Source organism: Delphinus delphis, chromosome 18, assembly GCF_949987515.2.
Source record: "Delphinus delphis chromosome 18, mDelDel1.2, whole genome shotgun sequence".
Taxonomy (NCBI): domain Eukaryota; kingdom Metazoa; phylum Chordata; class Mammalia; order Artiodactyla; family Delphinidae; genus Delphinus; species Delphinus delphis.
The window spans coordinates 17,467,265-17,495,227 of record NC_082700.1 but is presented as its reverse complement, the minus strand read 5'-3'; the positions used below and the strand labels follow the sequence as shown (position 1 = coordinate 17,495,227).

General features: G+C 36.4%; 2 long non-coding RNA genes across 3 annotated transcripts in view; one reads left to right on the top strand and one right to left on the bottom strand.

Moving 5' to 3' along the window:
* The window catches only part of LOC132413880 (uncharacterized), an 85,175-nt gene that overhangs the window by 45,955 nt on the left and 11,257 nt on the right, over positions 1–27,963 (bottom strand). The gene's annotated exons all lie outside the window — the stretch shown is intronic.
* Positions 149–27,110, top strand: LOC132413876 (uncharacterized). Of its 2 annotated transcripts, XR_009516843.1 has the most exons (5): positions 149–893; positions 14,293–14,416; positions 22,986–23,073; positions 24,671–24,766; positions 26,713–27,110. It is a non-coding gene; the product is annotated as an uncharacterized lncRNA (long non-coding RNA). The 2 variants fall into 2 exon arrangements; XR_009516842.1 differs by having other exon boundaries at positions 24,671–27,110.

Sequence of the window (27,963 nt, the reverse complement as noted above, 5' to 3'; positions counted from 1 at the left end):
GCCTACTCAGACACCCAATTACCCGCAACCCTACCTCCTCGCATTTTTGGCGATTAAAATGAAGGCGGACCCAGTTCCCACTCCCTGCACCCCCCCCCCACCGCCTGCCGGTCCCACCACTGCCACCTCCCGAGTCCCGCTCTGCTACTTCTTCAGGCTCTTACCGGCTGCGCCAACCCTGGCGAAGCTCCGCCAAGTGCCCTTTGCTCGAAGTAATTTTTGGCGATTTTTTTAGTAATTTTTCGGCTGAGTCCTAGTGGCGATACGCTCTCCGACAGGTTATCCCGTCTCTCCCGCTAGATTGATGAGATCAGGCATCACTCGAAAATGGCGCCGAAAGCGCTGAGGCTCCTCATTCAAATTCGTTAGAGCCAACCCCGCCGCCCCGGGGCATGCCGGGAACGCGGGCTGCCTCCACAGCTGTCAATACCGCCTCCTAACCTCCGTACTCTAGCTTTCCCGACACTTCTGCTCATGCGCAAACTCCTACCCCAACCCCCCACGCCTTGAACATGCGCAGAATCATCGAGTGTTCACCGTTCTGCCTTCGCTTACTCAGTCGCAGCCCTTCTCTTTTCTTGCGCGTGCGTGCAGCTCCTATGCTCAGCCTAAGAGGTAGAGGGGCCGTGCGGAGTGTGGGCCCGAGGGTCCGTAGATGACGTATCAGTCGATAGGCATTTATTCTACTGTTCAAGGAAAACAAATAAGGGTGCAGCTTAGGCGAAAAGAAAAACATCTTATTGCCAGTGTCTAAACTCCAACGGAATGTGTCTGAGACCGTGTGTATGGATACACGTGTACTTGAATCAACCCCGCCTGTGTGTACAGCTCTTGCTGTTAAGTCAACGCTTTACCGGAGCTATCGCACTTAAGCCTCAGAACAACTTTATGAGGTAGGTACTATTATCATTCTCCGTTTGCAGACCAGGAAACGAAGGCTCAGAGACGTTGTAAGTAATTTCCCTAAGGTAGCACAGGTAGCAAGCACGTGGACGAGTCCGCATCTGTCAGATTCTGGAGCCCGGGCCGTTCTCTACCATGCTGTGCGACCCAACCTGTGTGCGTCTGCGTGTGTGTGTGTGCGTGTGTGTGCGCGCGCGTGTGCTGGAGCCCGGTTCTAGGTTCCCTGTTATGAAGGCACTTTCACTGAATCTAGTTTCTCTCACCGCGTTCTTGTTCTTAAATATTCTGCTCGATTTTGGAGAGGTAAATGGGTTATTGGGCAGTCTTTGGGATCGCTTAGGGTGATTTTTAAAAAAAACGGTTGGTAAGGTAACTTAATCTTGCAAAGACGGGTTTCTGTTGTGTCACGCACTGGTAAAGTAATAATAGCTAGATAGCATATATTGACTGTACTCTGGGCTGCCATGGTGCTAAAATAAACGCTTTACGGAATGATCATGTTTACTGCCCACATCAGCCCTATGAAGTAGGCATTATCTTTATTTTACACAAGAGGATACCTGAGACTCAGATTAAGAAACTTGCCCCTAAGTTTTATAACTAGTAAGTAGAAGCACAAGACCTAGGTAGATCTGTCCAACGTCAAAAACTGGACACTATGGTAAGACAGTAGATGATGATACATTTGTCAATACTGGAACACCTTCTTTAAAAATCTCTTTTAATCATTCATTTGCTTGAGAGAATTATCCTACCTGCCACAGGCTAGTTAAGATGGAAAAAAAACCAAACTGCCATTGATTCTAAATGATTACATTTTAAGATTATTTTAAAACTGGTTGCTTTTTTTCCTGATCCCAAGTTACAATGAATTTTCTAAAGAATCCAACAGTTTAAAATCTGGGGCATTGCTACACTTATTTCTAGTTTTTTGTTGTAAAACAACTTGTGATGAATCATAACTGAGTGTACAAAGACATACATCATTGTGAGGGTTAAATTAGACAACGCAGGTGAAAATGCCTGAAGTGCTAAGAAGTAAGGAAATGGGAGAAGGCTAGCATGGTTTGCATTATTGTGGTACAGTTGGAAGAGAAATGGATTTTAATAATTTGACATCATCAAGAAGTAACATGATTGAGTAGTATGGGGCTTACGTCTCTATGGTACGTTTGTGCACTGGTTAAGTGAGTAGACTCTGGAACCAAACGGCTTGGGTTGGAGCTCAGCTCTGCTATTTACTAGCTTTGTGACCCTGCATGAGTTACTTTTTCTCAGTTTGATCTTTTGTAAAAGGATTAATGCTAGTACCTCAACCGGTTGTTGTAAGGATGTAAATGAGCTAATATATTAAAGGTATTTGAACAGTGCTTGGTATATTAGTGAATGTTAGCTATTGTTGTAAGTCAGTTATTAACACTGATCTTTTAAAATGGTTTCTTTAGAGGTATTTTAAAAAACTACAGTTAGGGCCGTTAGGAATTAGCATTTGTGTTCAAGAGCCCCTTAAAATGATAAATCAACCTGACGAATTATTTTTGCCAAATAGAGTAATGATTTCTGTCAGATGAATAAAGATGTTAAGAGTAACCTAAGAAGATGGAATCGTTTTACTGCTTTTTCTAATTATTAAAGTTAAAGGGAAAAGGGAATAAAACCACTCTAAAATGTAAAGTAAAAACCATCCAAATTTCTATCATCTAGAGATAAATACATATCCTTTGTAATTTAAAAATATACCTGTGGAGAGAATCAGCTAGGTGAAGTCTGGATAAGTGGTATATTTGGGGAATTTATTTGCAAGATTGTACTAGAACATCATGAATTGGTAAAGTTTTAAATCCAGTCCCCTTTTAAGATTTATTCTGTCAAGAGAATTCCAAAGTGATGATGATATTAATAAATAATAACATTTATTGAGTACCTACAATGTGTCAGCTAAGCATGCATATCCATTTTCTCCTTGCATCCTCATAATAACTCATGAGGTGGGTGCAATTATTATCTCCCATTTTCCACATACTAAAGTTTATGTAGAGGTCACTTTTAGAAGATTTAAGTCCTGTTTTAAGATCCTATTTAATAAACCAACAATCCTTCATTAAAGCTTCTTGATTCACTAATATGGGAGAAAACAAAATCAGGTAACTTGGTTCCTAAGCCTGAAACCAACTGGAAAAAAAAATGGTGTTTTGAAAATGAAGAATTTTATGTTTGACCACAAGGGGGTGCAAATTCCCGAGTTGAATTTTAAAGAAAAAAAAAAGAGTACTTTTACTTCAGATCATCAGATTCACAGGTAAAAAGCTAGTAAGAATACCTTCCTTGAAGTTTAATACTCCACACAGTGATATACTTTATGTGAAGAAAGAACTCAGTTATTTAGGGACTCAGCTGGGGTAGAAGTTGTCAACTTTCTTTCATTTTCAATACAGTGAAGAGTTAATCACCCTACCCCCACCCCTTTCCACCCACCCAGTTTGTTTTTCTGCATACTCTTCTTGACTTGTCATAAGAGTAAAACTGAAGTCATAATTTAAAATTTGAGGTTTTACTTGGAAACTGCAGTGCAATCACCAGCAAATGAATGGTAAATATGGGTAGTGTGGAGAGCAGAGGTCTTGTAATTTCAATGCTTTTTTTCCCTCCTGCTGTTTCTGATGAGTAAGCTGCCACTGATGGAATGTTGGCTTCAACATATTAGCTTATTTAGATAAAACTGTGAAAGCTATAGGTCTGTTCATCTTTTAAGGAAGAATGAAGCCTCTTAAAGAAAAACATTTTGAACAGTAACTCAGTATACACTGGTGAATGTTTTAAAAACAATTTGCATAGATGCAAATTGCATAGATGTAAAAGCTACATAAATAGCTTTTATTTTCCTGTTGGTCTTGTTTTTCTGAGGTGGACTTAGTTTAAAAAAAAACTCTTTTACTTGGAAATAATTTCAAATTTACAAAAAGTTGCAAAAATAAAAATAGTTCAGAGAACACCCATATCATTTACTTGCTCTTTTGCAAGGTCTCTGTCTCTCTCCAAATATATATATATATATATATATATATATATATATATATATATATATATATATTTCTTTATATGCAATTTTTTTTCTGAACCATTTGAGGTTAAGTTACATACATCCTGGCCCTTGATCCCTAAATACTTAAGTGTGTATTTCTTGTCAACTTCATAAATTTACATTGAGAAAATACTTCAGTCTACCATCCACATTCGCATTTTGTAGGTTGGTCCTTATACCATTTCCCCCTCCAGTACAGGAGCCAGTCTGGGGTCAGGCACTACATTTAGTGGGTCTTGACTCTAGCTTCTTTTACTGAAACATTTCCACAGCCTTTCTTTATCTTTTATGACCTTGATATTTTTGAAGAATATAGTTTCTCCTTCCACCCTCCTTTTTGATAGAACATTCCTTATTTTGTTTTTGTCTGATGTTTCCTCATGATTAAATTGAGGTTTTGCATTTTTAACTGGACTACTGCACAGGTGGTATTATGTCCTTCTCAGGGTACCACTTCTGGAAGCACATGATATCCATATGTCCCTCACTGATGATGTTAATTTTGACCACCTGATCCATATATGGCCCGAATTTTCCAATGTATAGTTACTGTTCTTTTCCTTCCTGGCAAATAATCAATTTGTGGGGAAATATTTGAAGATAAAGCTTGCTCTTCATCAAAGTTCCCATTTAAATATAGCATCCATTATTGCTGATATAATTTTACCATGATGGTTGCAAAATGATTCAACAAATCTAATACTCCTTTCACATTTACCAGTCAGCCCACAGCATTCTACTTCAAACAGAGCCCTTTCTTCTCCTCTATTTATCTATTTATTATCTGCATTAACTTATGAATTCCTATGTTTTTCCATTTCTGTATTTACCTTGTTTTCCTGTATTCTTTCTATATTTATATGTGTGTATATATATATATATATTTTTGTGTGTGTGGTACACGGGCCTCTCACTGTTGTGGTCTCTCCCGTTGTGGAGCACAGGCTCCGGACGCGCAGGCCCAGCGGCCACGGCTCACGGGCCCAGCCGCTCCGTGGCATGTGGGATCTTCCCAGACCGGGGCACAAACCCGTGTCGCCTGCATCGGCAGGCAGACTCTCAACCACTGCGCCACCAGGGAAGCCCTATATGTGTATATTTTGTACATTTTTTTCTGAACCATTTGAATGTAAGTTACACACATCATGACCTTTCACCTCTAAATATTTAAGCCTGTATTTAATTATTTTAGTGTTCGAATTGTCCCAGATTTAGCTAGTGGAAGCACCTTTAGTTTGGGTCCTGTCTTTGTGGTATGCTTATATCATTTTTTGGGCGTACTTCCTTGCTTTCTGGTATAATAAGATGTTCCAAGTTTAGCTTGCGCTTACCCTGCCCTAGCCCTAGTGTTAGCTTTTTCTCCAGAGCCCTGTTTCCTCTTAGTGGAGAATGGTATTAGATATCAAGGTTAGGTATGCTCATTGCTGCTTCTTGGACCTTTCAGGAGACAGAGCTAGGAAATATATACATATATATGCACATTAAAATATGCATACACTAAGATGTACATATATGTTAATAAAATTAAGCTCATGTATATTATTATTTGTATTATAATTGAGAAGATATCATAGCAATATTTATAAAGTTCTGAATAAAGTCATGAAATCACAATCCACATTAACAACTCATACAATTTTCATGTTCCCTTAGTAAATATCTGTACATATAATTTTATAGGGTCATAGTGTGAAATAGTTTTCTTTGTCTTTTTCCACTTAACATGTAAGAAGCATCTGAGTTACTATATCATTTTTACAATCTCATTCTAAATTTCTCTGCTATGTATCATTTAGCAGATTCTACCATTCTTTTATTGGTGGACATCTAGGTTGTTTTCAATTTTTTGTTATTATAAATAATTCTGAAGTGAACATTTTTATATTTTCCTAATTAACTTTCTTATTTATTCATTTATTTATTAGACGATTTCTCAGAAGTGGGAATATGTTTGATATGTACTGGCACACAGATTAGTCAAACATTTACCAAAGTCCATATCAGAATTGGATATATAGAGATGAGAAGTATGTAGTCCCTGTTAGCAAGGAGCTGAAAGTCTAATGGAAGAAAGATAAATTCTTTAAAAATTATAATTTGAAATGTACAGGAAGAACATTAACTCAGGTAAGGAATAGGTGGCTCAGGAAAGCTTTTTAGGAGGGAGGTGGTGGTTGAGCTGCGTCTTGAAGGATACCTTGGCGAAGCCTTCGAGGAACCAGTGTAAAAGAGAGAGCAGAAGTAGGCCATAGAGAGCATTTTAAGCAGAATCACTGGAGTGTAAGGAAACAGAGGAGTCAGAAAGAACCTGGCATGGTCAAGAATATTCAGGTAGTTGTGTGATTTGTTGCCTAGGTGCTTTGGAGGAGTTGAGAAAGGTTAGCCTGATCAAGTGGATAGAGATTAAACCATGAAGGGCCTTACATATCACTTTTACATTGATGCAATTGAAAAATCTTAAACCAATGAGTAATACGATCAGATTTATATTTTAGAAATTCACTTTAACAAGGGTACTGGAGAACAGATTAGAAAATGCAAGAGCGGTGATAGAAAGTCCTGGAGAGGCTATTGTAGTATCTAGGCAAGAAATAAAAAAGTATTTGAACCAAAGAATTAGAAGTGAAATATAAACAAGATTAGATTTACTTACTCAGTATTAACTATGTAACTATTCCCAGGTAACTATTTAGCACCTACTCTGTGTTATGTATTGTTCAAGGTACTGAGCATATAGGGATGAGCATAACAGCCACAGTTCCTCCCTTTATGGTGTAGTCTACTGAGAGAAACAAGGATTAAGTTAATAATCATACAAATTACAACAGCAGGAAAACACAGGATGCCCTAAAAGCGTACACCATGGGGACCTAACACTGAAGATTTAAGTAAGGCCTTTCTAAGGCGGGACACTTAAACTGAGACTTAGGAAGGAAGACCACTCTAGGCAAAGGAGGAGTGTATGTTAATGTCCTGAGCAGAAAGGACCAGTAAATTCAATGCCCATGAGGCTAGAGCAGAGTTAGCTAGGATGGAAAAAGTTGGAAGGTAAGACTAAAGAGGCTTAGGAGCCTTTGTATAATACATGGAGAAGAGAGAGAGGAGGCGTGTAGCAGGACTCCTAGGTTTCTGGTGTGGGCAACTGAGTGTCTCTTGGTACCATTTCCTGAGGGAAAATAGAACAGGTTTGGTGGATTATGATATGTGAATTTTTTTTTTTTTTTTTTTTTTTTGTGGTACGCGGGCCTCTCACTGTTGTGGCCTGTCCCGTTGCGGAGCACAGGCTCTGGATGCGCAGGCTCAGCGGCCATGGCTCACGGGCCCAGCCGCTCAGCGGCATGTGGGATCTTCCCGGACCGGGGCACGATCCCGTGTCCCCTGCATCTGCAGGCGGACTCTCAACCACTGCGCCACCAGGGAAGCCCAGAAATGTTGATTTTTATATGCCTTTGGGCCAAGTACGTACTTCCATCCTCTGTAGATGTAACTGGATATTAGGATTGGATTTTTGATTTGGAAGTCTGGAATTTTGGGGAACGTCTGGTTTGCATGTTGTCTGTAGATTTACTAGTTGACCAATTGTAGATGGTAGTTTAAACTGTGGGATTGGATGAGATCACTGAGGGAGGTATGTAGACTGATAAAAAGGTTCAACACAGAATCTTGGAGAACATTGGTAGCTACACAAAAAATGTATACACCAGAAAAAAAATTTGCTATAAATAGTAAAGACACATGACAAACTAAAAAATATTTTTAACATATAAAGTAGGTAAAGGGTTAATATCCTCAATATATAAAGAGATAGGTCTATAAGAAAAATAGAGTTAACCAATACACAGTTAGCAAAAGGAGAAAAACAAATACAAGTTTTTCTTGTTTTTCTTTTTCAAATAAGTTCTTGGAGAGGTTTTATTTATTAATCAAACTTTAAGTACTTAAGGAAAGCAGAAGTTATAGAAGTTATAAAATTCTAAATGCTAAATATTTAAGAGACCTTAAAAAGCATCCTTAAAAGTGATTGCTGTTAAAATTTACAAAGACTGGGCTTCCCTGGTGGCGCAGTGGTTGAAAGTCTGCCTGCCGATGCAGGGGACATGGGTTCGTGCCCCGGTCCGGGAGGATCCCACATGCTGCGCAGCGGCTGGGCCCGTGAGCCATGGCCGCTGAGCCTGCGCATCCGAGCCTGTGCTCCGCAACGGGACAGGCCACAACAGTGAGAGGCCCGCGTACCACACACACACACACACAAATTTACAAAGACTAATAACCAGAGTTTCAAGTTGAATTTAAAAGTTAAGGAAGAACTAAAGTTTTTTAGTTCATAACTTTGATAAGAATTTAAATGACCCCTGAATATTCTTTTCAATGCACGAAAGACATTTAAAAAACCTCCTCACATTGACGGTATGAGTGAGTAAAGGCTGGTGGCAATGTAAATTAAAGCAGACCTTTTGGAAAGTAATTTAGCAATAATAAAAAAGATTATAGAAATAGTCATGTTTTTCCTGCCAGAAATTCCAATTTCAGGAGTCTAGGTGAAATAAATCCAAACTATGGAAAAAGATCTATATAGGAAGATGCCCATTGCAGCATATTAAATAAAATAGCAAAAAAGGGGGGGGATTGGGTTGCAATGTCTAGTAGTAGTAAAATTATTGAGTAAACTGTGGAAAATTCACTGGATTTACTATTAGCATCATCACAAAATGATGCATACCAACTGGAAAAATGTTTGTAAGTGCAAGATGTTAGAGGTATAATTAGGATGATTGGAACTACTTCTAAAACACACAGAGGAAAAGTACAAGGAAAAACTTTCAATGCATATCAAGGTTTTCTGATCAAAGCTAAAAAGATAAAAGCCAGTCTAAAATTTGGCATTGTTGACCCTGCCAAACTATCTTTCTAAGGAACATTGATAGTCTATGAGCTAGTCCAGTGATTCTTAAACACTGAGAATTTGTTGACAGTTACAGATTCTTTCTCTAGAATCATGTGCATATGTGAACTGTTTGCACGTAATTTTAGAGATGGATGATGGTCGATGGAGTTCCTGAAGAAAGGTAGAGGAAAATGATTCATTTTTATGATAGGCATAATAGTGGTTCTCCTAAAGATGTCCGTATCCTAATCCCTGGAATCTGTGAATATGTTATGTTACATGGCAGGGAGTATTCAGGTTGTAGATAGAATTAAGTTTGCTACTCAGATGACCTAAAAATAGATTTTCCTGAATTATCTGAGTAGGCTCAATATAATTCCACAATTTTTCTAAATGTGGAAGAGGGAAGCAGAATAGTCAGTGTCAGGGTGGTGAGATGTGAGAAAGACTCAACCAGCTATTGCTGGCTTTGAAGATAGAAGGGGGCCATGAGCCAAGGAAGGAGGGCAACCTCTAGAAGCTGGAAAAGGCAGGAAAACAGATTCTTTCTTAGATCCTCCAGAAAGGAATGTAGCTCTTGTGGGATCTTAGTTTCCCGAACAATGATTGAACACCCCCACCCTCCACCCCCGCCACGGCAGTGAAAGTGCTGAGTCCTAACCACTGGACCACCAGGGAATTCCCCAATTCTGGTTTTGAGAGTTTCATGAAGGCCTGGAATCTGTCTGTCCTTGTTCTGTGTCTTCAGCACAGTTACTGGCATTAATATTTAATGGGAATGAATGGAACTCAGCAAAGAGAGAGAGGATCACCAATTGCTCTGCCACCTGAACAAATTTGAGAATTACTTGTTTTACTCTATTATGTTCTGTGTATTCTTATAATCTGTGAGTTAAAACTGCTCTAGATTGATTGTTAAGGCTGTTTTCTGAAATAAATTGATGTTTACTGAGTATCACTTATGAACAAGGTATTTTGTTTTAAGACTGTACTTGTTTATTATCATATATTTAAAACATTGTGCTATAAATAGCTATGCTTAGGATTTTCCCCCTCCAGGAATATTATAACTAGTAAACTAGAAGAATTATAATAAAAGGCAAAAAGAATAAGGTTTAACAATGGCTGGTTTGAAAATGTTTCTAATCTCTGTCATATATCCATAGCTATTTATTTTCTACTATGAGTTTTTAATTTTTCAAATTTAATATTTACCTGATAATTTCAAATTAAGCTTCTAATCAGGTTAGTGTATTGGTAAAAATATTGTATATATTGGTAAAATACTAAATCTAAGTATTTTTCTGTACTTTTTTTGTTTAACAAATACATCAAAGTACTTTTTGTCTTTTTTAGGTCTGTGAAGTGTCAGACCTCAAGACAGACAACAACTGTTTCATTAGGTTCACAGTATCTAGTGCACTAATCATAAACCTGTACAACATTTACTGAAATTTGTTGGTAATGTGGTGAGTTTTTCCCACATATTCACCCATTTACATTCCCTTTTTAAAATGCAAGTGTGTCATTTATTTCAGATATTGACAGAATCTTTGTTCTGTGAAGTAACTTTGGTAGTTTCTTTTCCCTGTAGCTAATTGATACATTAAAAAAGCAATGATAAAATCCTCCTCAGAAGTAAGAGAATGGACTTAGGACATGGGGAGGGGGAAGGGTAAACTGGGACGAAGTGAGAGAGTGGCATGGACATATATACACTACCAAATGTAAAATAGATGGCTAGTGGGAAGCAGTTGCATAGCACAGGGAGATCAGCTCGGTGCTTTGTGACCACCTAGAGGGGTGGGATAGGGAGGGTGGGAGGGAGACGCAAGAGGGAGGGGATATGGGGATATATGTATATGTATAGCTGATTTACTTTGTTATACAGCAGAAACTAACACAACAATGTAAAGCAAATATACTTCAATAAAGATGTTAAAAAATAATTTAAAAAGTTACTTAAATGGTTCATAACTATATGCTTTAATTAATTACGTATCAGTTTATAAGTACTTTATTATCCATAAATATTTTTGGATGATCCTTTAAAAATCACAAAAGGCAAAAAAAGAAACTACTCTTAGAGTAGTTTCTTTTTAGAGTATATCCATATTAGTTATAGGGGAGAAAATTTACACATGGATCAGGAAATATATTTGTTTGGGGAAATTTACTTTGCATGGTTTAGAGCCCCAGTTTCTGAAAGTCATTTATAACAGATTCGTACATATTTTCAACTCTGATTCTGTTAGGATTATGGAGGTATAAGGGTTTTTTTCTCCTATATAAAGAATTGTTTTGCTTCCACATTCGTGGAACTAATATTATAGGACTGAACTAACATTCATTTACAATTAATAATTATAATATTTAGTGAAGAAGTATGAACTACCCACCTCACAACCCATTACCAATAAGGATACCTGGAAAGGGATAAACCCATTTGTTTGTTATTTACTTTCTAAAAAGTTAGTGTGAAAATGCTGGCCTTAAATGATATATTAAATACAGTGTTTTGAAACATTGTTTTAAAATAATTTAAATTTCCTTAGTAAAGGAAATTTAGCCTATTCAGGTTTGGAATCGTAGAATATTAAAAGTTAAAACACACCTATTTGTAACTGCCCCTTGGAGCTGCTGAGAACAAACTCATTCCCACCTACATGTGATAACCCCTTAAGTATGACTTCTAGTACTTTCAACCATGAGGACAACTGAATCTCCATTCTCCAAACATCTATGATTTTAAACCCTTCACAGTCTTGGTTTCCTTCTCTGGTTGTTCTCCAGTTTAACAGAGCCTATTTCAAAAAGTGACACCCCAAATGGTAAATCATATACCATATATAGTCTAAAATACACAAGCATTGGTTAACTTTTTGTCTGGTCATTAAAAATGTGTGTGTTTGGGGAGCAATTTAAGTAATAAAAAGGACTGGTAAATAATAGTCATGGATCTATTCTTGACCCTTTATCAAAGGAAAATTGAATAATAAACCTTACATTGAGTAAAAAACATTTAAAATGACAACTCATGGCTTTGTCAGAGACTTTATTGACTTGGGATTAGCCTTGTCCTGGAAGTTGAGTAGGACAGGAATCTATTAACATTTATTTCTTATTCATTTCTAGTAAACAGAAGTAAAATTGGGACTCTCTGGTCTCTAGGAGATATGACTGAGGATGTATGACCTGTTCTCTATGACAGTTGAGCCTCATGCTACATTTTCTATTCTTAATATGTAAAAACATTACTTCGTGTAGAACAAACCTATAGGGAAATAGGGAGAATAAAATACAGCACATTCTCTTTTGGCAAAGAAATGCTTACGTGTTTTAAACAAATTAACTTTTTAAGGCAGCTCTGAAGAAGTAATTTATTTTAAATAGGTGAACAGTTTACAGCTCTTATGGGAACACTTTTTCCTTACTTTTCTTCATCATAGGATTAGGCCCTATGTTTTTAATTTAACTCCTTTAATTTTTGCTGTTAACATTTAATTTACTTGATGACCCCATACTGTTAACTTTTGACCCAGTGAACTCAGGATGGTATATACAGACCATATACCTGATTTTAAAGAAACTCTTTAAAGAAAAATAATGTTTGAAGTGAACAGAAGATTAAATTCATTTCAATGTTCCATGTAGAGAAGTATCACACATACTTAACCAAAGAACATTTTTCTCCTTTGGAGGATGTATTTTTATAAACATGCGGTTTTTACAATTAGATGTTTATGCCATTGGCAAAACAACCCAAAGCTGATGTGACTGAACTGCAATATTTCTAATAAACTGTAAAACCACTAATACAGTATAGTAGATATGAAACCTTTTCCTGATAAGAAATTCTTATAGCATGTAGCTAAATCTAATGGTCCTTCCATCTACCTGTACTTATACCCAATTTCCTTTCCTATCATAAAATTGAAATTCCTAAAGTTGAATCCTTTCGATGTAAAAAATGTTAGTACATATAGTTGTTAATTATGATAAAGTTCAAACTTCTTCTAAATTACTTGATGTAAAGATACTTTGTATATAACTTTTATTTGCCCTTAAAACTGAACCTGTGGACTTGCTTTTGAACATTTCCTCCCTAATTATAAAATAAGAGTCCTATTATTTATTGAACTGTTTAAAATGCAGCTTAATGATTATTATGGGTATCTTCAAATATGCCATATTTACTTTATTCAAAAATGAACAGATAGTTAAGCAATAACTGCTATATGCTAAACACCTTTATGTATAGGAGTATTAACAAGTCTTCTAATCTCTGGAAGTAGTGCAAGCTATATATGTTTCTGTATAAAACTTCATGGTTTGCTAATAAGGTATCATGGTTGTTGTTTCTTAATTTAAATACTAAGGGAATGTTATAAAAGGTGTTTTAATTTCATTTTATTTTTTAAATAAATGGAAGTATTTTTGTGTGTTTTTATAGCCATGGAGGGAAATAATGAGATTTTGCACTAGGGAAGTAATGCTTGGAATAGAGGTTAAAATAAGGTAAGAAAGCAGGTCTTAAGTGAGTAAATGGAGTGAAAAAAGCTGGAGTGGTAAGCGGTTGTGGTCAGAGATCAAGATATTGAAGTCTAAGGCCATGGAGTAATTTCTTGGTGTGTGGCTCTGGGTCTGGAAGGCTGAATGAAGTGGTTATAAGATGGTGGAGTCAGAGTTCAAGGTTGTTGGATGGGTTGTCTGTATGGACATGGAAATGGCGCACAATAGCAGAAAATGCAGGGGAGGTGGATACTGGCAGCCAAGTGCCAAAGTCCTCGATGAGTAAGGGAAGGAGTGACTGGGCAATTAAGTAATGACAATGAAAGAGAGGAACAAGGACTATAAAATTTCCAAGACTGTTAATCATGCCCACAAATGAAGAGTCATGAGGGCAAGGACTAGGTCTTATTTAATGCTGCAAATATTTGTTGAATTAATGAATAAACAAATGATGACTTTATCATTTTGAATAGTATTTATTCATGTTGAATAAGTATTTCTGAAAACTTTGTGTTTTTCTATTATAAGAAATTGGTATTAAAGAAGATACAAATGGGCAAGAGGTAGAAAAAGGTGAATAATCCCACACCCAGAAATAACCACTATTAACCCCCGTTATTAAATTTTCACAACTGTTTTTTGTTCATATATATTTCCTAGCAGTAAATATTCAAGTATAATGTACTTTAATGACTGAATAAGTATTCTACTATAGAATATAAGGATGTACCATAGCAGTTTCTTATTTGGGAGTATTTATATTGATGCCTACCAGTTTTTCTCTACTGGTAAAAGGAACAATGTATCAATAATCGTTAAATTTTTGCCTTATTTATTTCCTTAGGATTCAGTCTTAGAAATGGATTTTCCGGTAGGGTCTTCATAATGAGCCTATTTATCTTTATTTTAGGTCTACTTCTAACAGGCTTGTTTATATGCATTCTTATTCTATCCTGGATTGGAATCAGAAAATTGGACAGTGTTGCAGGTTCTGACTGATGCAGGCACACTGACAGTGATGAAAGTGAGAACTGGTAAGTAAAAGTTCTTCTTCACAGGAATAATGATGGGTGTTTTAAAAACTTGGAATCAAGTAAACTTTTCATGATTAAAATAAGAAATGATTCATGAGCTGAATAACAGGATATAGTGGTCAGTTCAGAAATACATATTCAAATTAAATAAAAACCTCTATGAATAACCTACATTTATTGACAGCATCCAATTTTAGGAGAGATTTTAAAAAATCGTGAATAGGGACTTCCATGGTGGTCCAGTGGTAAAGAATCCGCCTTCCAGTGCAAGGGACGTGGGTTCGATCCCTGGTCAGGGAACTAAGATCCCACATGCTGCTGGACAACTAAGCCTGTGCGCCACAACTGCTGATCCTGAGCGCCTCAACTAGAGAACCCGCATGCTCTGGAGCCTGCGCACCACAACTAGAGAGAGGAAACCTGCATGCCACAACTAGAGAGAAGGCTGTGAGCCACAACGGAGATCCCGTGTGCAGCAACTAGGACCCGATGCAGCCAAAACAAAATTGTGAAGAGTCATCAAAGTCACTGCTCCTCAAGACTTTTTCACAAATGTGTGGTTTGGTCAATAGCAGAGAAGAGTGAATAATAGCCCTAGAAACTTGGTCCCAAGATAGAATTTTCTTTAGTTTCACATTTTATCTTAAATTTAACATGAATGTGCATTATATACCGTAATAGTCCTATGGTTAGTATAAATACCACGCCACGTGGTATACCATTTATACCACGGTTAGTATAAATGTTAGCGTGCCACAACCACTGAGCTTGTGCGCTTCAACTGGAGAGCCCACGTGCTGCAAACTACAGAGCCCACACACCACAACTACTGAGCCTGAGTGCCATAACTAGAGAGAAGCCCGCATGCAGCAACAAAGAGCCCGCGGGCTGCAACTAAAGCCCGACACAGCCGTAAAAATAAATAAATAAATAAATATTAAAAAAAGAAAATCGACTGTTCAAACAAAAATAATAACAATGTATAATGGGGATTACAGCATGCATAAGTAAAATATATGATAACAATAGCATAAAGGGCAGGAGGGGAAAAATAGAAATATGATATTTGCTATATGTGAAGTGATATAATATCACTTGAAAGTAGGCTGTGATAAGTTATATATGTAGACTATAAACCCTCAAGCAACCAGTAGAATAATAAAACATTATTAGGTAACAAGCCAACAAATGAGAAAAAATGAAACCATAAAAATTCAATCTGAAAAAAGGCAGAAAAAGGAAGAAAGGAACAATAAACAAATGGAACATAGGACAAAAGGAACAAATAGAAAACAGTAAGATGATAGACTTAAATCTAATCATATCAAGAATCACACTAAATGGAAATGATCTAAAAATCCTTATTAAAAGGCAGAACTTATCAGATTGATAGAAAGACCCAACACACTTTACATATGAAAATGCAAAAACATTAAGAATGAAAGGATGGAAAAAGATATACCATGCTGTTGCTCACCCTAGTCAAAAGAAAACTGGTGTGGCTAGATTGACATCTAGAAACAAAGTAAGATTTCAAAGTGAAGAATATTACCAGAGATAATGAAGGTCATTTCAGATAATAAAGGGGCCAGTTAATCAGGAGTACATAACAGTCCTAAATGTTTATGCCCCAAATAACAGTAGGTTCAAAATATGTGAAGCAAAAAATGATAGAACTGCAAGAGAAACAGAAGAATCTACAATTATAGTCAGAGATTTCAGTACCCCTCTTTCAAATAATTGCTAGAACAAGTTGAAACCTAGCAAGGATATAGTAAACTTAAACAATACTACCCACCAATATTACCTAATTGACTTGCCTAGAACATTCCACTTACAGTAGTAGAATACATATTCTCTTTAACATGAAACATTTACCCAGAGTGAGCATATTTTAGGCCAGGGGTCAGCAAACTATTGCCCTGGGGCCAAATCTAGCCTGGTTTTGTATTGGCCTATGAACTAAGAATGGTTTTCACATTTTGAAAGATTTCTAAAAAACAATATTGAGATTGTATGTGACCCACAAATCTTAAAGTATTTACTATCTGACCCTCTACAGAAAAAGTTTGCTGACCTTTGTTTTAGGTCATAAAACGTGTCTCAGTATATTTTAAAGGATTCAAGTCATGCTGAAGTATGACCTGACCACAAAGGAATTAAATAAGAAATCAGTAACAGAAAGCTAACTGGAAAATCCCCAAATATTTTGAAACAAAATAACATGCTTTTATATAATCCATTGATTAAAGAAGGACTCAAAAGTGAAATTAGAAAGTATTTTGAACTGAAGGAAATAAAAATATAACATATCAAATTTTGAATAAATGAAATGCCTATATTAGAAAATACAAAAAATATCTCAAATCAATGACCTCAACTTGATGTTAAGATACTAGAAAAAAAGAGCAAGTTAAACACAAAGAAGCAAAAAATAAATCATGAAATAATAAAGATCAAAGTAGAAATCAATGAAATGGAAAACAAAAATCAATTGAGAATATCTGTGGAATCAAAGCCTGGTTCCTTGAGGTGAGTAAAGTTGATAAACTTTTAGCCAGACTAGTCAGGAAAAAAAAAAAAAAAGACACATATCAGGAAGACAAGTAATCAGGAATGAGAGGAGGTGACATCATTATAAATTCTACAAATAAAGGATAATAAGGGGATATTATGAACAACTTTAGGCAAAAAAAAAAAAGTCAACAACTTAGATGAAATGGCCAAAGTCCTTGAAAGACATAAACTACCAAAGCTCATTCAAGAAGAAATAGATAACCTGAATGGTCATTTGTCTGTTGAATTATTAGTTTAAAATATTCCCACAAAGAAAACTTCTGGTCCATAGGGCTTCACTGACAAATCCTTCCAAACATTTAGGAAAAAAAAAAATACGAGTTACACTCTTCCAGAAACGTGAAGAGGAGGGAATACTTCCCAACTTCTTCTTTGAGGACAGCCTTACCCTGATACCCAAACCACACAAAGACATAACAAGAAAACTCAGGCCAATCCCCCTCATAAACATAAGTGTAAAAATTCTAAACAAAATTTTACCAAAATCCAACCATATATAAGAAGGATAGTATTATTGAGTGGGGTTTATCCCAAGAATACAGGATTGGTTTTAACATTCAAAAATCAATAAGTATAATTCACCATATTAAACTAAAAAAGAAAAATTGATCATCTTAATAGATGTAGAAGAAAATTTGACAAAACCCAATTTTCATTTCTGATATTAAAAACTCTCAACAAACTAGGAATGCAAGGATACTTCTTCAACCAGATAAAGGGTATCTACACAAAACCTACAGATAACCTCATACCTACTGATGAAAGACTGCATGCCTTCTAAGATCAGGAACAATATAAGGATTTCTGCTCTTATCACTTTTATTCAGTATTGGAGGTTCTGACCCGTACAATCAGGAAAGAAAAGGAATAAAACAATTTCAGATTGGAAAAGAGAAAATAAAACTGACATAATCGTCCACCTATTCCACTTGGTGGAATTGACAAAAAGCTGCCAGAATAAGTGAGTTTAGCAAGATTGTAGGATAGAAGATCAATATATAACAGTCATTTATATTTCTACATTCTAGCACCAAATATTAAAAATGGAAGTGCAAAAAATACAGAACATTTACAATAGCATAAAAAATACGAAGTTCTTAGGAATAAATCTGAAAAAGGCATGAAAGACCTGTACACTGAAAACTACAAATAACACTGAGAGGAATTAAAGATGACTTAAATAATTGGAGAGATTTACCTGGCTCATGGGTTCATATTGTTAAGATGTCAGTTCTCCCCAAATTGATCTAAAGGTTCAGTACAGTCCAAATAAAAATTCCAGTAGGCTTAAAAAAAAAAAAATCTGAGAAGCTGATTCTAAAATTTGTATAGAAATGCAAAAGATCTAGAATAGCCAAAACAATTAAGTTTTATTTATTTTTTTGTTTACTTATTTATTGCTTTTAGGTAACTTTTGGAGGCAAAGTAGGACTTAAGAAAGGTAGCATTGGTGACCACGCAGAGGGATGGGATAGGGAGGGTGGGAGGGAGATGCAAGAGGGAGGAGATACGGGGGTATATGTATATGTATAGCTGATTCACTTTGTTATAAAGCATAAACTAACACACCATTATAAAGCAATTATACTCCAATAAAGATGTTAAAAAAAAAAGTAGCATTGGAATCAGACAGATCTGGACTTAAATCCTAGCTCTGCCCACTTACTGTCTACATTATCTTGAAGATATAACTTCACTTGGGCCTCGGTTTTGCCCATCTGTGAAATGGGTTAATAATACCTCAAGAAGCTGTTGTGAATATTAAATGAAATAATAAATATTTGAGCACTTAATAGTGTCCGACATATAGCATGTACTAAATAAATGTTCCATTGCTAGCTACTATGAAGATACTTCTACATAAATGTAGGAATCCAAAGCCATATTGGATTAGATAATGGTAAGATGCTGAATATATTTTATGATATAATCTTCTGTTTACAGAAATCGTATCACAAAAACCCTTAGTTCAGGGAGGGTCAAACTTGATCCTTTGCTATTTAAAGAAACATGTAGGGTAGCACATTCTAAAATTGAACCTTCTTTAAAAGTGCTTTTTTATTTAGTTCCATAGCCAAGATTTGCTTTGGGGATGAAAATTTATGTTGGTCTGACAGTTTTACATTAAAACAAGCCCCACATTTAAGGGCTAAATAGTTTGGATGACTTGCATTAATGTACCTTTTATACTTTTTGAAGCCATAGCCTTTATACGGCAGTGCCATAGCCTTTATATGGGAGTACCATAGTCAAAGAAAAGTTTTAGGTATTTATTTTATGTGTTTTATCTTAAGGCACATAATTTGTTTAAGCTGGCTAGGAGGACATTCAATTAAAAATTCAGAACATTGAGTGAGACAATCCAGAGAAACAAAGTCTTTTAATTTTATTCATTCAGCTTGTTATCCTCACCCACTAAGGGGTCAGCTAACATGAAGAGATAATGTTTAATAAAGGACAGCTTTGTCTGACCTGAAGTAAAGAGTTCCAAAGCTAGATTACCTCTTTTGAAATTGGTTTGAAATTGCTTTCCTCATCTTACAATCAAAGTTCATATGCAGCCATTTGATGTTGTTTACTGCATTCCCTTTTTAGCCCATAGGGTTTCAATCTATTTCTATATAATGATGACTTTCATATGTCATCAGTAGCTTATTGAGAAAGCTTGAGTCCTCTGTCTTCTAGTGATATCCCACTTAGATCTGACATTAAGTTCATTTTTTTCCTTCAAGCTATTTTTTCCAAATTTCGTGGCTATTATTGGTGACAACACAAATTTTGGGACCTTCAAACTTAAAATCTTAGGTTCATTTCCTTCTTTCCCTCCCATAGGTAAACAGCTGCTAAACTTGTTACTTCTTATAGCTACTTCTCTACAGTGGTACTTGATATATCCCTTTTCATTTTTAAAATTGCCCATTTAATCCAAGCTCTTAAATGTCAAGTTTGTATTGTAGCCTCTTGTATTGTAGTGTATAGAATTATATTGCAGCCTCTTGGTATTCTCCCTAGCCCCCATCCTATCTTATCCCTTTCCCCACTAGTCTACACAAAACATAAAATACTTTCCATCAAACACTCTGTAGAGAAGTATTGCTCGGTGAATACGGAAAACCTGATTAAGTAGAAAAAAGGAATTTAACTGGAATCTCCCTTCCTTTCAGTGATTCTACTTGAAAGGAATGGAGGAGACCAGAACCTTCAGGTATTGAATCACGACTTTGACAAATACCACATGGGAGACGTGGCTGGCAAGAGACTGATAATATACGATAGAAACCATTGGAAAGATAAAAGGAGCCATAAAATTCAACTTCTGCTAGCCATTCTTTCCCTTTTTGCTCTCCATACACCTCAGCTGGGAATCTTTATATGTGCAGTATTTATTTGGCTTGTGTTATCCTGGTCATTATAAAGTTATCTAGGAGGCTAAGAGAGCTGACCAACTGAGAAGGGAAAGCAGTCTGTTCTGACAGTGATGACAAAAGGAGTTCAAGTCATACCAAACATCTTTCTCCCATTTAGAAACATCCTAGTATTTAAGACCTAGTATTTCATTTCTCTCTACTCCCATATTTGTGTTCTCTGTTCTTATCGTGTCTGTGAGATGACCTGCCTATTCCTGCTCTGCAGTAGTTCTGTATATTGTTGCATCTCTAGTGCCTCGAACAGTGCCTAGCACATAGCACATAGGAAGCACTCAGTAAATATTTGATGAATGAATGAATGGTTATCTTTTCTCTCTGGCAATCCAAACCCATTGCCACTTTCAAAAAATCCACATGAGATTTTCCGATTCCACTAACCTTCTGTCCATATCAATCTAGTTTTAAATCACTTCATTTTGCACATCCCCTTAGCAATTATTTGTAGTTTGTACTTGATTAATATACTCTTATTATGTTACTTTTCACATATTCCTATATCTTTTCTATATATGTTGTATTTTCAACTAAAAGATAATGCCTCAAGTGTTAAATACTGTATGTGCTGTTCAACAATGCCTCATGTGCTGCAGAAAGATAGACCCCCAATAGATGGGCAGGCTACCTACCTCCTTTTGAAACATATTCTCTGGATCAGTGTGATCTGCCTTGAAAGGGAGTTTAGATACATAGGTTCTGTTTTTTTGTATTTCACTCATATATTGTGTGACTTTGAGCAAATTCATTCCTTCAGTGTTCAGTTTAAGAACAAATTAAGAAACCGTTTCCTAAAGAAAAACATTTTAGAGTTCCAGAAGCATTTGTATGTTGGTAACATTTCTCCAGAAATATTTAATGTAATATACAAGTCTGGACTGGTCAATTTTAATCTTTCCTTGGAATTTCCATAGAAAAGTCCATGTAGCAGAGACACTGAAATAATGTTATATAGAAAATATTAACTATAGAAAGAACCATAGCTTCTTCATAGAGAAGAACCAGAGATAATATCCTGGATTTTTGCAGTACTTAAGCTACTCCTTAGTTGTCTCACAAAGGAATTTAGTGCAGAGGAACACATTCAAGGTATTACTGAGGTTCAGAATAAGACTGTACAAAGTGTAAGAGTGTTTTCTATAATAGTTTCTATAATAGTTTTCAATAGTTAAATTAAGAGTCATTCATTCTCTGGCCTCTTTCTCCATCTACACTGTCTTCTGGCAACAATAAAGTGCACCCTATACATGAAAGCAATTTCTAACAATGCCAAATCAACAGCAGTTTCTAGGTCATTTCCATTCCTTCCTCCATGAAAATGTACAACATTTAGGTTATTCCATGTATTTCCCCCATGCCCCAAAATTGTTAGGTTGCCAGAGAAAACTGATCAGGTAATGAATTACTGTTTGCCTTCAGGTAGTCATTCTAAGTACATACAAAATCAGACATTAACATGAAAATATGAGGGGAAGAAAAACATCAAACCACAGAATTCAGTTTTAGTTTTACTGACATTTATATACCACACTTCCTGTTTATGATTTCAAAAGTGCAGCCATGCAGTGCTTCTATTAAAAACTGAGTAATTGGGAACACTTTTGAGGATTAAAATGGCAACTTACTCAAAGGAAACCCCCCCCCCCACTAAATTTACTGTTTGTGGAATTGTTATCTTTGTTGTGTAAAAAGTTGAATATTTTTCAAACATCATTTACTAATAGTGTAATTAAAAGGGAACTTGATGGCCTTGTGCCTTTAAAAGCTTTAAAGACTCAGCCCAGTCAAGAGTCTTAGTTCTGAATTTGACTAGTTGATGGGATAGGGAAACCAAGCCAACGCCCTTCTAATCTATATCTATCTATATCTATATATCTATAAAGGTAACTGTTGCAAACATTTGCTTCTTTCCCCTCATTTTGAGATTTCAGTTGACTGTTGTTATGCATTAATTAACAATTAGTTCTGGCTGAAGGAGGGAAAGGGTAGAAGTGAATACAATTCTTAAATGAAAGGTCCTTTCTTCCACTACTAATTTATTCTATTTGAAGCATAATTGTATGAGTTAATTTAATTTTGGTGATCACTTCGGAATGTGTGTGTGTGTGTGTGTGTGTGTGTGTGTGTGTGTGTGTGTGTGGAGAGAGAGCACCCAAGTGAGCAGTGGCTGCTAGCTAGACATCAAAATCCATGTTCTCACTTCTTGACCATACAGATAAGCTTATTCCCAGCCTCCCCTGCAGTTAGCTGTGGACATGTGACTTAAGTAGCTGTGGACATATGACTTAAGTTACAGCCAATGGAATGAAAATGAAAGTTATATGTACTACTTTGAGTCTCCGCCCCTAAAAACTCCCCTTCCTACGGGCTGAAAGAGAAAAGACCCCCCAGGGAGATCTTGGAACTTTGGTACTGAAAGCTTAGGTACAGAAAGACCTTGAAAACTAAGTACTGAAGTACTTTTTATTTTAGCAAGAAACAAACTTGAGCCATTATACATTTTGGGGTTGATCTGTTAATGACAATTAGCTTACCGTAATTAATTCAATGTACAAAACTTATATTTGCAGTGTCCTCTGATGTACAACTCCAGTGGGCAACATTTACATTGTAATGTATGTAAATGACATTTCCTGAAGCACAATTAAGAGGCTACAGGTATGTATACATATGGATATATATAAATGTTCCCCCCAGAGGTTGTGTAACATTGTAGCTCTGCCAAACCGACTCCAACTTCTCTCTTGGGTTTTATTTTGTAGGAGCATCCATTTGTGTAAAGGCACTTTCCTTTTGTGTTTGTGGTAATAAATTAAGGTGGAATGGATCATCCAACAAGAATCTTAAGGGGAAAATGTATACTTATGAACCACATCAGACCTCTTTGTTAGATTTGTTCAACTGTGTTAGCTACAGACTCTTCTTATAACCGATTACCCTCTGGCATGCATTAGGCCAACAGAGAGTGTTAGCAGCGCCCTTCCCCTCTGCCCGCCAAGCTTACTGCTGTGAGTCATAAAAACTTTTCTGGGCTTCATTTTCCTTTTCTACAAAATGAGAGCTGCATTATATGACCCCAAAGATCCCTTCACTAAAATTCTACTATCTATGACTACAAAGTCCATAGCTATTCGTAGAAATAATTGTTAATGTGAATGTTCCTTTAGATTCCAAATTGATACTGTATAGGTGCTTAAAAGTAACTTGAAGCTATAAAAAAGATGTTTAACTTGCACCAGTTCACAAAGAGGCACAACAGAGGTTCTACTTTTCTCCCAAACAAAAACTATTAAATTGAAAAGATTTTTAACTCACTCAGGATAGTTTTTAGAGTAGTTATAAAGCACTATGTCACCTCTCTGATTTCTTTACTCAGTTGGTGAACTATCAAACCAATGCAGAATTTGACATTTATTAAAATAATATACTTGGGCTTCCCTGGTGGCGCAGTGGTTGAGAGTCCGCCTGCCGATGCAGGGGACGCGGGTTCATGCCTCGGTCCGGGAAGATCCCACATGCCGCGGAGCGGCTGGGCCTGTGAGCCATGGCCGCTGAGCCTGCGTGCCCGGAGCCTGTGCTCCGCAATGGGAGAGGCCACAACAGTGAGAGGCCCGCGTACCGCAAAAACAAAACAAAACAAGACAAAAAAAACAGGAATCAATCTTATTCTTTCCAACGTCTGTAGCCTTCCTCATGCCATTTTCTCCCCACCCCCTGTATAAATAAGAGCATAATGGAAGAAAGGTTTTAAGGAGAGATGCACAGACAGTGAATTTTAAAGCTTGAAGGGATTTCAGAGATCATTTAGTCAAAATTCATCGTTTTGCAAAGGAAACTGACACTGGAAAATTAAATGTCTCACTTAAGGTCTCGATATCACCATTGCTACTTGCCAAAACCTGGGTTTCCTTGATCCCCAAATCTGGCACATTTTACCTTCTACTGTAACATGCTTCATCTGAGGTTGGGTCAGACCAGATTAGAGAGAGTACTTTTGGAGAGGGTGGGTACAGGGCACAATGGTAATGGAATGGTGATGATCAGAGTCATAAAATATCTGTGGAGATCATCTATTTACTAATAATTCTAAATCTTTAACTTTTTTCTTACTCAGTACTGCTTTAAAAATTCTTGGGGGAGAACTCAGATCACTTCTTTGTCTCACATAAATAACACTAAGTAATAAAAGTGACTAGATTACAACTTATGACTTTTACTTATTTGTTCATTTACTTTTGTCTGTCTCTTCCACTAGAATGTATCTTCCAGGAGGGCAGGCCTATATCTTTTTGCTTACTCCAACTCCCTTCTAGCAAGTGTTTGACACATAAAAGATGTTCAGTAAGTACTGGTGAGTGAATTATTAAATCATAACTACTACAAAGCAGTAATCTTATTTGCTTTGGCTCTATTTCTTCTGGAGGTTTTCCCAAGTTTTGTGATTCCATCACCATTCTAAATTAATTTTAGAATTGGGTGAACGTGCTCTGTTCTTCATATGCTCTGAAGTTCAGTCTAGCACAATTGAACTGTTCTATAATATTAATTTTGGTACTCTTAAACTCTTGTGCCAAATTTGCTAAATTTGGGAATGACCTTGATCTGTAATTTTATTTAGGTTTTTATCCACAGATGAATGTGTAATTCACCACCATGAATTAGTGGTGTGCATGTGAAATTAAACTGATGATGAGTCAGGAGGCAACACTGTTGGGTGAGCAAATTTGGAAATAGGAAAAAAGAGATGGTAAACCTTGAAAAATAGAAATATTAGGCTGAAATAAGTATACATTTAAACTTCTATCTCAAATTAAATGTAAGTTTCAAACCTGATAAAAAGAAGTAACTAATATTTTGAAGAGTGGATTTTTCCTTGAAGGTAAGATATTAAAATAAAAACAAAGCAAAACAAAAACACTGAGCCTACATTTAAACATTAATCTCAATTTTAAAAGGTAGGCCTCATACCTTTTTCTCCTTAGGTTTATTTTCAATATAAATATATGTAGAGAATTAAAAGAGATATATATTTTTTTAACAGCAAAATTTTTACCAGATGAAGAAGCTTAAAAATGTTGGCCTTGTAGTCTATTTCTAGGAATTCATCCTAATTTAGCAAATAATCTGAAATGCTAAAATAGATTTATGCATAAAAAGTTCATAGCAACATTATTTATAAGAAAGTAAGGAAAATAGCTTAAATGACCACTTAAGGAAACACTACTCCACGCAAGGATCATTAATGCAGCCACTGAAAATGTTTTTAAAGAGTTTTAAATAATTTGAGGAAACATTTCTGATAAATTGTTATGAAAAACAGACAGTGTGCTCAAGCAAACAGTTTAAACTTCATAAGCTTAAAAAACTGCATGGAAATATGTCAACCAATAGTCAGTTACCTCTAAATAAAGGAATTATTGGTTGTTTTTTTCTTGCTGTCTCTTTAAAAAGTATTTTTTCTTTACTTTATTTAAACATATTTTCAAATTTTTCTTCACTTACATGTACTACTTTTATAATCAGAAAAAGAAACCTATTACTTGGCGTAGATATGTGTTTATGTCCCAATGATGTGTTTTCAGTATCATCACGAGTATAAATATTGTTGCCCAAAAGAAAAGTTTGATATTGATTTAAATCCAAACAATGGAGTTTCCAAAACAAACACTGGTACATATCCTATAACTTGTAAAATTATAGTGGTTTAATATAATTTATTAATTATTTCGACATAGCAGGCTCTTAGTATGTTCGTTGATGATGAGATGGTTAGAGAAGGGATACTCAATTAATTTACCAAGTTCCTTGAATCTGTCAGTTAGCAACTCTCCCACCAAGAGATTAATGATATAGTCCTATGTTAAAAAGTTGTCCATAAAAATCTCCCTTAGTTTGTGTGGTGCACTTTTGCAAACTATTATTTTGTATTTCAAAAAGAACAGTGTCTTAAGTGCTAATTTTTTACAGACACAAAAGGGAGAAAAATTGATTCTTACCTTGTTTATGTTGGCCAGCTATGAGCTTCAAGTAAGATTCTGTGATCTGTAAACCACCAGTAAAAAAAGATTTCTTGTGGAAATAACTGGCAACAATACTTACCTTGTAAGGTTGTTATGTTTTAGAAATCATGTATGTAAAGTAGCCAGCATAGTACATGGCACCTAGGCATTCAGTAAATGGTGGCTGTTATAATAATACAATATATAATATTACTATGACATTATCTGTCATATATAGAGGTTGAGTTGAAAAAATATGAAGTGCAGTCTATTTAAAAACATTATTCTACACTTTCAGATAAAGATGGGGAGTGAAGGCTGATCACAAAATTTTCCTGCCCAAATACTTTACAAAATAGTTTGCGCGAAAAAAAGAACAGTAAAAACTCCTTTAAAAACCTTACCAGGGACTTCCCCGGTGGCGCAGTGGTTAGGAATCTGCCTGCCAATGCAGGGGACACAGGTTTCAGCCCTGGTCCGGGAAGATCCCACGCTCTGCGGAACAACTAAGCCTGCGGAACTACTGAGCCTGTGCTCTGGAGCCCGCGAGCCACAGCTGCTGAGCCTGAGCCTGAGTGCCACACTACTGAGGCCCGGGCGCCTAGAGCCCGTGCTCCGCAACAAGAGAAGCCACCGCAATGAGAAGTTTGCGCACCGCAACAAAGAGTAGCCTCCGCTCGCAGTAACGAGAGAAAGCCCGCGCACAGCAACAAAGACCCAAGGCAGCCAAAAATAAATAAATAAATAAATTTATAAAAAAATTACCAGAAGCAGCGAGAAAAAAGAAAAGTCTGCAACCTAAGCCAATGAAGGCCAAAATAATACTATTATTTCAAAATAAATAAATAAATAAGTTTGGATCAGCAAGAAATGAAATAAGCATGGCTGGAAATCAAATTCTCACCAAAAGAAAAGACTGGAAATCCCAGCACATTCCCTAGTCAATTCATCAAGATGATTATGCCTTGTCTCCTCTCTCCTAAATCTCCCACATTTCCCTGCTCCTCACTTCGAACATTTTATTGATAAATAGAAGCTATCACAAGAGAAACTCCTTTTTCCCACGTTATACCTATCAACCTGACTTCATCTGTACTCTTCCTTTATAAAGGGTCAACTCTCCCTGCTCTTATCTAAGGCAAGCCCCTCTACTTGTACCCTGGATCCCATCTTGTATAGTCAAGGATTGTGCTCCTGTGATTACCCCCTCCATTTCCTGCATCCTCAGTTTCTCTCTCTTTACTGGATTATTCCAATCAGTAAACATACTGTAGTATTTCCTTCTAAAAACACCATCACCCTAGACCTCATATCCTCTTCCACTTACTTGGTGAGTAGGAGCCCATTTTTTCTGCTCCCTTTTATAACAAACTTTTTTTTGCGGTACGCGGGCCTCTCACTGTTGTGGTCTCTCCCGTTGCGGAGCACAGGCTCCGGACGCGCAGGCTCAGCGGCCATGGCTCATGGGCCCAGCCACTCCGCGGCATGTGGGATCTTCCCGGACCGGGGCACGAACCCGTGTCCCCTGCATCGGCAGGCGGACTCTCAA